The sequence below is a fragment of the Diaphorina citri genome, unplaced genomic scaffold (genome assembly GCF_000475195.1).
Source record: "Diaphorina citri unplaced genomic scaffold, Diaci psyllid genome assembly version 1.1 scaffold11138, whole genome shotgun sequence".
NCBI classification, from domain to species: domain Eukaryota; kingdom Metazoa; phylum Arthropoda; class Insecta; order Hemiptera; family Psyllidae; genus Diaphorina; species Diaphorina citri.
In genome coordinates this window covers 1-4,748 of record NW_007388510.1, presented here as the reverse complement: position 1 = coordinate 4,748, position 4,748 = coordinate 1, and the positions used below count along the sequence as shown (strand labels likewise).

Below are 4,748 nucleotides of genomic sequence, written 5' to 3'. Positions count from 1 at the left end.
TAAATCGATTTATCTCGGGATCTAGAAGTCGTGGAAGAAAAAGAAAAGTTCCGGAATCCCTCATTTTCCCAGCTTTTTGACTTTGAAACATCACCCAAGTAAGCGCAACTGTTCTATTCTCTCCTTGATTTGAAGATGTTTTCTTTTGGTTTCAGGCGCAGGTGATGTGTACATCAAGTTTAACGCTAAACCTAAGAAAGTATCTTGGGATATGTGTTCGTCCAATACAACACCTTCATCTAGTTTACGAGGTAAGATTTGGGTAGCCAGCCTAGTTAGCTTGGAGGGTAGCGCGTCTGCCTTGTAAGCGCTAGGCCGCGGGTTCGATTCCCGCCCCGGGGCAGATTTTATCCTCAACCGATAAGGTTCATTCTTGGAAGAGCGGCCCTTCTCCTATCCTGTCTTCCTTCTATTTTCACTTCAGGGACGATAAGACCTCTGTTGTTACAGTCCCCTCTATTAAACCTCTGAAAAAAAAAAAAAAAAAAATTGTTAAAAACTTGATCTAGGTACTTTTGTGTCTTTTAAGGCCCGTTCCCACTTGTGACACTTGTCGTTCGAAGAAAAAAATCGTATCGTGCCTAATTGGGAACACTGTAATTTAACAAGCTGGGCCCGTCCGTCCGGGAATTTTTTAGCCCGTAGTTTATTCGATCGTGATTAGAGAAAATCAGTACCTATGTACCTTGTACCTACCTAATTTGTTTAATATTCAGTTTATTATTATTCTTGATTTGATTTTTTGATTTTACTTTCATGTAATGATTTAAAATCAAGACTAGAGCCCGTTCTCCCTTTATTCCCAATATAATGTTTAAGTCACCCATCCATTTATTGGCCTTGCTCGGCGTAGCTTAACACAGGTGACGCTAAAACCGGTCTTAAAATAACGACTAAAGTGTTATCTAAAAGTCGCTTTGAGTTTATAGGTCGTCGCGACAAATTTCGAGATCAGAGCTCATTTGTGTGATAAGATGTGAAAAAAATCCCCCAAAAACCAGTTTTTTTTTTTACAAAATTTGCACCACCACTTTCGTGCTCCTGGTAAAAAGACCTTTAATTTGATATATAGATCGACTAGGTTTGGATAAGTCCTTCTATGGGGTCAGACAGACACACGGACGACACCGAAGCAAATACAATAGCCCATCCCTTATACCTTTTATTATTACTTTTGTAATTTAATAAAGGAAGGACGGGTTAAAAATAGGGTTGCCAACCGTACGTTATTTCCCGGAACAATCCGTATTTTTGTCAAAAATCAAATGTTCCGCCGGAACACACTTTTGTTCCGGTTTTTTCTAAATCTATGGAAAGTACGGGATCTGACTAATAAACAGAAAAAATTACGAAAAAAAAAGTTTAAAAAGATAGGTAGGTAAGTACATACGAAATTTACATACGAAAAACACAAAAACCCGCGAGTCAAGTAGGTAGTGTAGTGTAGGTAGTAACGTACATAGTACGAATGTATAACGTACAGCGTACAGATGCATGCAGCATGATTCATAAATCTGGATCTCTAGGCCTATGCATGCCTTTGTTCCGGGTAAAAATCGGGAAATCCGTATTTTTTCACCATTTTGCTAGTTTGTACCGTATATGCCGAAAAAAAAGTTGGCAACCCTAGTTAAAAAGTAAACGAGAGGTGTGATACAGGGAACTGTAACAACAGAGGTCTTATCGTCCCGAAATCGAAGAGAGAATAAGGACAGGGATAGGAGAAAGCCAACCGTTCCGAGAACGAACCATGACGTTCACCCTGGGGAGATTCGAACCCGTGACGTAGCGCTTACAAAACAGACACGCTAACAGCTCCAAAGCTAATTAGGCTATAGCCGCGCGGTATTTCATTTTTAAAATCCACTCGAAAAACGGGTATTTCATCACCTTTTTTTATTTCGGCGGAAATCGAACCTGTGGCCTAGCGCTAGCGCTTACCTAGGCCGCAGGTTCGTTTCCACCCGGCCGCATTTTATCCTGAACGGATAAGGTTCGTTTTCGGAACGGCTGGCTTTCTCCTATCCTGTCTTTCTTCTCTCTTCGCTTTCGGGAAAGTGTAGACCTTGGCAGTTACAATTCCCTCCATCTAAAATCTAAACACTTGGAAAAAAAAACTTTGAGCTTTGTAGCTCTGTAGCTCTGTGTCGTAGCATGTCCCTCATCAGATGGCACCTGTACGCCACTGTGGGATGAGCAGTTTACCTCCAATGATTTTCATATTGTCCATGATCAATCCTCATTTGGCTCTAGTTCCATTTGGACCACTGTGCTGTGAAGATCCAAACCTAGAACTTTGTTCACACATATTAAAATAGGTGTTATTATCTATTATCTACTTAGTAAACTACTAAACAATCATTGTGATTTCCAAGCGATAAGATACGATAAGAAGTTTTAGTTATCACAACAAAATGTCGGACGGTAAGTTTCTATTTTTTTATATATCTATTAATTAGCTCAGCTCGTCAGTAAATTGTCTTGAGTGCTTTTCGAACCCGAAATAGCCTCAAACAAAGGCTAAGCTGACTAAGTGGTTTAACCTGCCTCGGTGGTGTAGTGGTCAAGACACTCGCCTGGTAATCAGGAGGGCGTACTTTAAATACCAGCTGAGGTATGGAATTTTATCCTCAATATTGTTTGAGAATTTGACCACAGAAAAGTTGTAGCTTATTGCCGATGCCGGGTTAAAGGGAGTCTTTGGTCCTATTCGAGCAGTATCAGTAAGCTGTTCCTGAACCTGAAAGGAATTTCAAGTCCCGCCTATTTGGAGTATTTGAATGAGATTTATTCTCTCCCTATCCAACCCTGTACTATTTTCCTCTGTAGCACCTTGATTGCAATATCCCGTCACCCGTCCAGATACATGTCACGCTCGGCGTTGTTTAACTTCAACTGCCCGGCGGTGCGCGGGGCGACGTCAGAATTCAAAATTCCCCACAGTTTAAGAGACTGATGAACCCGCTATCACCCATCTCTCCTACATTTGCATAGAAACTTTGTTGATAAGGAATGATAACATTGACCTGTATGGTGATACCTATTATTTATTAAGAGCACTCTGGGTCGGTACCTACATACTTCTACTATCTATTAATAGGTAGGTAATGAGGTACATCTGTTAGACCTTATACCTATACCTGTAACTTACTTTAACCTACCTGTGTATGTGCACTAAGTTTGGAATAGGGCATAATATCATAGGTAGTTCTGCAAGTCTGCACGAGTAAGCTATATCTTTGTCTGTGTAATTATCTGGGGTGGTCGGAACTTAAAATAAACTCAAGCACGATATGTTGTAGTGAAGGAGCATAACTTATAATGCTGGGGGGGTTTCAGTGCGGTGTCAGAACAAAGGTTCGAGTTTCAGAGGAACGTTTTTCCCGACACCGTAAGGCTCAATTCACACCGGTGTGCATCAACACGCGCACACATAGGTATTTATGTAAACAACATTGTTGATCAATACATTCACTGGTGTGGACTTGCTTAAAAGAAAAAAAGCTATCAGCTCCCATGGTGTGGTCACGCGGTACACTCGAGTTCGATTCCCGGTGGGGTCGAAAAATTCTATCATACTCATGCTTGATTCCGTGACTGGCTGTTGTGGGGCCCACTTAGTCTCGTGAGGAAAATGAGTAGCTATGTAATACAAATGCTCATGGCGACCGGTGTCTAGTATGGTTTGTAGATAAACTTTGGGTGTTGAGATTATTGATATACGTACCTATTTGGAAAATCCGAAAAAGGTTATGTGTACCGCAAGTATGTATTTCCCTTTAACTGCAGTAAGCCAAGAAATTTTCACAGCTCCACTACTGATGAGCTGAGTATACCTAACCTCTACCCTGACCAGAGACTAATAAGTATGTTCATTGTCTATGTTTCGACCAGAGTTAAATAAACTCCTTAGCTCCTCAGTCGCGAGCTGTCAGTCTCGGCGGAAAGTTGTGTGTTGTGTCCCAGTTAAATTAATAGGGTTGCAATTTGGTTGCCTATTATATCCGCCTCTGGTTTTGGTTCATTATGTTGAATTTGTAAATGAGACTTAACACTGTCAAAGCCTTTTTTTTCCTAAAGGGAAAGTTCAAGTCTTCCGACAGGATTTTACGCGGAATCAAAATACATGAGTGTGTGAACCCCTGATTTCGTGGAAAGGTTTCCAGTGTAAACCTGTTGATCTAATCTTCTAATCGAAATACAATCAAAGAGTTAAAATAAAGTTCTCTAGTCACTAGAGTCACTAGACTATTCAATCAATGTAGTCACAGTATGGGCTGTGGCTGTACCAAACCTCAAGCGGTACATCCTGTCCCGGAAAATGGTAAATGGCACCTAACTTCTTACTTTTTACTCCTTTTAAAAAGGCATCTATCTTCCAAAAAAACGGTGGGTAACTTTTAAATGAAAATATCTGCCTAGGTACATAATTATAAAACCTAAAACCATCTACCAAGATTATGTGATTGGTACCTCCGTATACATATTCATATTTCATCTTTTATCTTGATAATCACATGTTTGTTCAGCAATCCCAGTTCAAACCCTTCTCAAGACTATGAAATTATGATCTTTTACAAGAGCCCTTGATCTTTTTATTTTACGGACTACATGAAGGTATTGTTTGGTGTTTAATTTCAGGAAATAAGAAGTCTGGTACTCTAACCGGCCTTGCCAAGGGATTGTTTGGTGGTAATGATAAGGAGAAGAAGGAGGAGGCGGAGAAGAAGAACAATGAGGAGGACTCC

The 4,748-nt window shown here is 40.4% G+C and overlaps 1 long non-coding RNA gene across 1 annotated transcript in view; it reads left to right on the top strand.

Moving 5' to 3' along the window:
- Window positions 1-4,707, top strand: part of LOC113472968 — a 10,044-nt gene extending 5,337 nt beyond the window's left edge. The window contains exon 2 of the long non-coding RNA XR_003395082.1: window positions 4,642-4,707. This is a non-coding gene — a long non-coding RNA (uncharacterized LOC113472968). The remainder of the gene's footprint in view (window positions 1-4,641) is intronic.
- The last annotated feature ends 41 nt before the right edge of the window (window positions 4,708-4,748 follow it).